The following is an 8533-nucleotide window of genomic DNA, read 5'->3' on the forward strand; positions in this document are numbered from 1 at the left end:
AACCCAAACAAGAAAGGAATACACAGTTGGAATGCTGGGCTAATTTTGTCATTTTTTGCGAAGTCAAGTTTCCTATTGAAATGCAACTCATATATAATCCTCACTTGTGTTTTAAATTCTCTCTCCATTACAGAACATTCCTAGATGCAAAATGACTCATGATTACCTTCCAAAATTTGAGAAAGTAAGTAATCATCATTCTGTTGGATTCCAAAGAAATGATAAAGGATTACAAAGGCTTAAGCCTGGAGAAATAGCAAAGTTTATCTAATGTAGGACTTTGTAAATGTTGCTAAATTAGAATTGAGATTTAAAATAAATATTTTGGTTTTGTTTGTAATTTCATATTCTATTGGATATTTCAAAATTATTTTCTTTTTTTGTCAGTTGTGTGGCCTGAACTCTGGGGCTGCACACTGTCCCTCAGCTCTTCAGCTCAAAGCTAGTACTCTACCACTTGAGCCACAGCACCACTTCCGAGTTTTTTCGCTTATGTGGTGTGGAGGAATCGAACCCAGGGCCTCATGCCTGTAAGGCAAGCAGTCTACCACTGAGCCACCTTCCCAGCCCCAAAATTATTTTTGAATAGAGGGTTTAATTGACAAATTCACAAATGATTCTTGCAGTCTACTTGCCTAGAATATTCTTTCAAGAGAGATATAATTAGAAATTAGTTAATAGATAATTCCAACAATTCATGTATAAAATGATAATGTGAATAATGTAGACAGAGTTGCCAAGAAATGCATGATATTAATTTATAAATTTATCAAAAGCAATTTTTTGAAGCTTTGGTATAACATAGTATGAGGAGAATAATTGTGTGACATCTTTTTCTTCTACCTATGTAACACAGGAAGCAATTCCCTTAATTATGTGCCTCTGTATACAATGAGAAAAATGCTAGATTGGGGGTTTGTTTTCATTTTTTTGTTTTATTGGTTTGTCCTAGTGCTTGAACTCTGGTCCTGGACACTGTCTCTGAGCCTGTTCATGCTCAAGGCTTGTGCCCTACCATTTCAATCTCAGTGCCACTTGTGTCTGGCTTTTGCTGAGAAGTTTATTGGAGATAAGCATCTAAGGAACCTTCCTGCCTGGGTTTGCTTTGAACTGTAACATTGCGCTCTTAGCATCCTGAATATCTATGGTAATTAAAAATTATAAATATAAATAATATTTGCAAATGGTCTGATCTCAAGAATACTAGGGGTGGGAAAATGATGCAACCCAGTTTATTGTGGTGTTCTTTCCAGAACATGGAGGGCATCACATTAGCAGAGGTGTAGTATTTTTCACAATAAAGATAAGCTATTAGTGTTGTAAATTAAGGGAACCTTTGAGGTGCACCCTACACCTTGGAAACTGTTGGGCTATGATGACTTTATGGCATAAGTTTTCGGATTGATGGTCACATAAATAATAGCTTACCCTGATAAAAAATTGCTTACTCTTGAAAAATTAATTATTACAGATGCTTCATAGTTTTATCCTTTATCAGAATGTGGCTATTTTTCTGTTTATTCCTCAATCTGTAGCAACCCATTGGAATATGAATCTATTGCAGAATTACATAACATGCAAACAGGTATTCTTTTGAATCTCTCAGGTAGGAATGTTCAGAATTTGAAAATGAGTAGATATTAGTCATAGGAATTTTGAAGAACACATATATTCTGTCCTCTTAACAACTTATTTACTTTTAAAAGTTATGGGTTTCCATTGAATGAAACTGTTTACTGTTTTTGTATGAGAAAGTTTAAATTTATTCTTTTTTCAAAATATTGGCAAGTATATTGTGAAAATATTGTCTAGTTGGATAACATTCAAGTTGATGGCCCTCTGATTAAAAAGGTGTAATTAATTCAAATTTAATGCCAAATAGTATTGATTTTTAAAAGTTACTAAAAAATAATAACATTTACTATACCAATACAGTGAAATTTTATTTCATGTAGCTTATTTATTTAATTTAATTTTCTTGTCAAAGTTATGTACAGTGGAGTTACAGTAATTGTAAGGTAGTGAATACATAACGTTTCAAACTTGTTATCCCCTTTCTCATTTTTCTCAGTTTTCCGTCACCACAATACCCCTCACAAGTTGTAATGTATATTTTCATCATATTGTCTTGAGAGCATTGCTATTGCATTGGTTTGCCCTTTGTCCTATTTCTCAACATTTTGTTGTTCCTATTCCTTTCCGTAATTAAGGTAAATGTATACCAGTACACAGGGTATACAAATCAAATACAGCAGGGAATAAACCATAGGGAAAAATGTCAAAAGAAAATAGAAGTCACATAGTACATTAAAAACAACAACCACAAATAAAAATCTCTGTTTCCATATCTTGGATTTTATTTTGCTTACCATCAGCATATATGGTCATATATATAACATAACAAAGTCCCTGGAAAATAATAGTTGCATGGAAATGATATCATGAAAACAACATTTTAACTGTTTAATATGGTAAAGATGGAATTAGGATTGGTGAATTCGCGATTCTGTTAAAGGAATTTCAAAAGAGTTTTAAAGTTATGACAGGTAAATTTTAATTGTTCAAACTTTTTAACAACTTAGCCTATTAAAAAAATAAAATTGCCTGGGAGAATAGCCTTTCATGCAAAGAAATCCATGGAGACTTAGCTGAGAGGGAGTGATGTGGGTGAAGATGGCTCTTTTTCACACTAAACAGACAACCCTCACAAACCTTGCTGTAATTCCTGTAGGTTACCTTGAGAATTTTCCTTACCAAAAAAATATACTCTTACTGTGTGAAACAAGGTTGTAGTGGAATTTAAATTCAAAGTTCTTTAAAAAAAGACATCAAAGCCGGGCGCTGGTGGCTCATGCCTGTAATCCTAGCTACACAGGAGGCTGAGATCTGAGGATCGCGGTTCAAAGCCAGCCCGGGCAGGAGAGACCGTGAGACTCCTATCTCCAATAAACCACCAGAAAACCGGAAGTGGCGCTGTAGCTCAAGTGGTAGAGCGCTCGCCTTGAGCTGAAGAGCTGAGGGACAGCGCCCAGGCCCAGAGTTCAAGCCCCACGACCGACAAAAAAAAAAAAAAAGACATCAAAATTGTGATTTGACCTTTACTTACTAAACAGTAATTCTCTGAAAAAGATAATTGTGTTCAAACTATTTAGGGGAAAGTGCCCTCCACAATGAAAGAAGATATTGGGTTTACACTTTTCTGTTTATAATACTTTCCACAATGTCTTTGCATATAAAGCACTGAAACACAGAAAAAAATCTGATTGGATACTTCAAACGAATGATTTCACATTTCTAAGTGGCTCAAAAATATAATATCATTATTAACTGTGAAGACTTCTCTTATTACATAAGCCAAAAAGTTTTGGGATCAGAAAAGAAGAGCAAATGGAAAAAGTAAGAAAACAGTATTCTTCGAAGCCCTAGATAAGCGTATTAGCTTCAGCAATGGAGGGAGGCCAAAACTTTTTAAAATAGATTGTCTTAATTATTTTACCTACATAAAGTGGTTTTACAGAGCCTATTTGTCTCACTTCAATGCACACTAGATCGAATGAAGACATAAAAATAAGTTCCACATCCAAATAAAATAGTTTTAAAAGAGAAACCATGAAGACGTAGCAGTGGGGGAGGTCTTATAGTCCTTCCACTTCACTAGACTTTAACCCAAGAAGCTGTGATTAATTGGAAATCAGGTAAGAGCTAAGAGGAGGACATAGAAATAGGTCATCGAAGTATTGTCCTTTGTAACAGACACTGTCATCCAAGGTATCGGTGATTTAACTCTATTCTTCTCCATACATCTTGTTAAGCAAATGCAAGACCAAGAGAAAAATAATCTATTGAAGTAATTTTGAAAAGAATAACTTCACTGTTCCTGATATGGTATCTAACGAGAGTCTTAAGTGAGAAGATAAAAGTGGAGTATTCTTCGGTTTCCTCTAAGCATCTTGTTAGCAAATTATATCTTTGAGGTTAGAAGTAATTGAACCAAAAAGTGGTGGAGTACTTATTTTTGTGGGCACTTTAGACATAAGAATACTTTCAAGGTAAAAGAAAAAACAGTATAGCTAAATATTTGTGATCACAGCTTCTTGGACTGTTTTTTTGGAGAAAAGGTTTTACCTGAGAGTTTGTCCTCATTATCATAGATGTTGGGTTTTCGTGGCAACCAAATGCAAGAGGGAAGTTTAATGGACTCGCTTGGACAAATAAATAGCATAATAGAAAAAATGGCAAATAATCTTTAGTGAATTACTTTGACCGATTATTTTGCTAGAACAAAGAAGGAAAGATATAATTCAAAATCACTTGACTGAAAAGTATGAAAAAGAGTAGTAAAGAGAGATGAGAGAAAACATAGAGGACTGTTTTCTCTCCAACAGAGTAATGGGTTTTGATCTTGTTTCTTCCATTCTATATTCACCAGCTATCAAATGTATCTCAGGACTGGAATATCCAGTTCAGACAAAGAGATCTCCCATTAGAAAATATTTGCTGCAGATGTAGGTGATTTATAACCTTAGACAATCTATTTAAATCTGTTCAAAATTCTCCCCTACCCCAAAATGCCCTCTTTGAACAGTTGGTTTGCTTTTCCCATACTGCCCTTGATTAACTATTTAATATTTTGAGAGGTCATATTCATACTCTGTAGAGTTTGCTGTTTGGTTGTGATTTTTATGTGTTTGATTTTTGTTGTGCTTTTAACTAGTTTCAAAAGGTTGTGCAATTGTGTTACAATTAAATATGTCCATGTAATTGTCCAATGCTCCTGGATCAGAGTCACTCCTTCTATCATTCTCAACCAACTCCTTCTCCAAGATTTATTTCAGATTTACCACTTCCTTTATCACATGTGTACATTGAGTATTCTAGTTGTGCTTGCCACTTTTTCATTTTTCATTCATTCTGTTTTTACTAATATACTTCTCTGGTTTCAACTTCTTGATAGTCATTCTGTTAAACTGTCTGTTCATACTTTGACAGGTTTATATACATTCTATGGCATTTCAATCCTGCATATACTTGAACTGATATCAGCTTATATTTCCATAATTAATTCATCTGCAATAACAATTTGCAAGACTGGAGACGTGAAGCACCTAGACATGATTTTATTCTCATCCATTTGGAAGATTAATCTTTATTCAACAAGAAAGTTTAAAAATGGCTTAGAATGTTTTCCTAACTACCAGTTTTTATAAATAGCTTTGTACAATGGTTTGTGATTATTTTACTTTACATGGGATAATATTCTCTACTACGTATAACTTTTGGGAAAAGAAGAAAACTAAAATTTATTACTGTGGAGGAATATGATAGAAATAGAAGACAGATTTTATGTTTGTCACATCTCTCATGAGTACCCATATTCAAGACTTAAAGTCAAATTTCTTAAGGAAAACATCAAACAACATGATAAGGCAACTATTCGTGATCTTTTAAAATGTACTTTATTATTTGATGAAATTTACTTTATTAGCTAATGTTTAGGCTTGAAATATGGGAGGCTGATCTAGGTAACACATTTCTGGAAGGCATCTGCTGAACAACACAAATGGTCAGGGCTACTATTTCTATAATTTAAGGAATGGTTGAACCTGTTTGGTATTAGTGCAGGATAATAAATCAACTCTATTGTAACTTGCTCCTTCCACTTGAAAAACTTGTAATGTTACTAAGTATCTAATCGTCAAATGTCATTTTGGCGAATGTGCCTTTAAAAAGTTTATTTGAGGGGCTGGGAAGGTGACTCAGTGGTAAAGCACTTGCTGGCATGCATGTTTTTCTGAATTATATTTGACTTCTAAGTCAAGTTTTCCTATCCTTGGTAGAAAAATTATGGATCTATCCTTCCAGGAACTATTTTTTGGCCTACTTATACTGGACTGAAATCTTTCATTAATCATTAGGAGAGGGGTATTAAAAATATTCTTGTGACATTTGTGATCTTGTTCACTAATATGGGCTGGTCATCTGTAAATTGAAAGTGTGAATTACAGTAGTTTCTCTCAGATTTTGTGATCTCATCTTTCATTTTAAGTTGCCTTGCATTTCACAATTGCTTACTGATAAATCCTGTGTAATTGGGGCCCTGAATTATTATAGGAAATGAGGAGTTGAGATGAGTCTTCAATTACTTTCTGTTGGCATGTGGCATGGGCCTAGGTGTGAATACTTGCCCTTCTTATCTGATGATACAGATAACTAGGACCTAGGATTCTAGGACGCGTGGATCCTGTAGAAGAATAATACCTTTTGGACATCATATCAGCAAAATTTGGGTATGATCAGAAATATGGGGAAAACCATTCTGAGTCCAGCGAGTTAAAACAATATACAGAGCAGCAGAGTAAAATCCCTTACAGATTAAAGGAAAACAACATTTTTTTTTTACCATGTGAATTCAGGAGACTAAGAACACTTAGAAGGTATCACAAGTTTATATCGAAGACATTGCATTGATACTTCTTATATTCTAATAAATATTCTAAACCTAATTATTTATATTCCTATCTATTTATTGTAATAAATATCAAATTATTTGTCAAATTATCGATTAATTCTAGCAAGTTTTATTGTGTGAAACATAAAATTAGCACATATAAATATAAAATATATAACTGTATGTAATCTAAGGAAATGTTTTTCATTGTTCTGTTGTGGTTAGGGTATCAAAGGCAACTCTGTTTTACAGTATTATTCCATTATCTCTACCTCAGAGTTTGGTAGAGTTAGACCTAAAGCTTTACCATTTGTAGATTTACAGCCTAGAGGCAAGAGGAAATACTGTGATTAAAACATTACCAATTTAAGGCCTAATATCAAGGAAAAATATGGACTTCTCCTGGAGCTATGGAAATATTTGGCGATAGAAATTCAGTAGTGTAAGTTCCTGCCTGGTTGGATGGTAGACAGGTCAGGACATTAGGTAATCATGCATAAGAACAATTTTTTTTCACCTTCTTGGCTTTAGCTACTTTTGAAATGGTAGGTATAATAAACAATTATATTTTGATAAAATACTTTCTAGTCAGAACTGTTTATTTCTCTATGATCCCTTGTAACTAAGATTAGTTTTTTTTTTTCCAGTAAGATAATCTTTGCTGTCAGGGTAAGATATTCTGGTTGGTCTGTTACTACATGGAAGAAGGGTAAAGGGTCAGTAGACATTTGTGCCAGTAAGACCTCATTTGGGAAATTTTAAGCTGCAAAAGTTTAGAAGTAGCTCTTCAGCAAGGCTTACTTTGAATCCATTAGCTCCACAAAGTTAACTCAGTTGATAAATAAGTACTTGAAAAGCCATATCTTTGAATCTAGCTATAAAGGCTACAAAATATGATGAAATTTAAAATGAAAAAGACTTAAAATAGTCATTGGCAAATAATTGCAAGTGTGAGCAATCTACCGAACAATATGTTTTTTCCACTATACACAGAATTTCAGAGAAATAAGATCAATAGCATTGTTAGTAACAATAAGGTTTCCTTGTTACAAATAGGCAACCAAGGATATATGCCTGTATAAAGATTACATCATTAACTACTTAAATTTACAGGATACTACATGCTTCGGCAGCACGTATACATAAATTACAACAATATAGAGATTAACATGCCACTTGGACAGGGATGATATGAAAATATGCGAAGTATTCCATATTTTTCATCCTTCAGATGCAAGAAATGAAAAACAGTTATTAAAAAGTTGATTACAAAATACAAGTGTAACAACACATGCGATTCATATAATTAAAAGTTAGTTTTTTCACAATGATTTATTTTCTCTTTTTCCATTTTTACTATTCTAAATTATTCTAACTGGAGAGTAGAGAACTGATAGAAAGCAGAGGAAAGATTTTCCTGTGTATTAAAAGGTACAGACTGAAAATAAGGACCAATGGTGTCTTCATGTACAGCTTATTCTAGGAATGAGAAAATAGGAAATAATGCCTTCTATGTAAATGATTTGGGAAATGGCAGAGCAGAAAGTGAAATGATGCAACCAAAAATATAAAAGCAAAATAATTTAGGATAATTATGGAGCAATCATATTATCTATGAGAACCATGAGAGAGAGGAAGAGAGACATGTGCAATGAACTAACTAGCCACAAAATCCATGCCTCTGATCAATTTATAGAGCAAACAATTTTATTTTTAAAAGAGATGGAAATAGAATTTATAGTGTGTCTCTTTATGATGTGCAATGTAATGTATTGATATGCATTGTGTTGATCACTTTTCTGTTACTGTGAGGAAAATACCTGCAAAGAACATTTCTAAGGAGGAAACTATTATATTGACTCATGGCTTAAGAGAACACAGTTTAAGATAAAGTGTCTCCATTGTTTTTAATTATATTTTTATTATCTTAAATAATTGTACAAGGGAATTTCCATTCAACAAATCAGTTTTTAAGTACAATGGATCTTTACATAACTTCACCAGACCCTTCCAAATCTCACCCCACTTTAATTTTTTCTACTGTCATACTATCTGTATTGAATATTATGCCTTCACTCTTTTCCT

At 33.3% G+C, this 8533-nt stretch overlaps 1 pseudogene; it reads left to right on the forward strand.

Annotated features, from left to right (window-relative positions):
* Positions 1-7569: 7569 nt before the first annotated feature.
* LOC138835188 (U6 spliceosomal RNA) lies at positions 7570-7669 on the forward strand (annotated as a pseudogene).
* The last annotated feature ends 864 nt before the right edge of the window (positions 7670-8533 follow it).

This window comes from Dipodomys merriami, unplaced genomic scaffold (assembly GCF_024711535.1).
Source record: "Dipodomys merriami isolate MVZ:Mamm:240054 unplaced genomic scaffold, mDipMer1.0.p SCAF_23, whole genome shotgun sequence".
In the NCBI taxonomy this organism is placed as follows: domain Eukaryota; kingdom Metazoa; phylum Chordata; class Mammalia; order Rodentia; family Heteromyidae; genus Dipodomys; species Dipodomys merriami.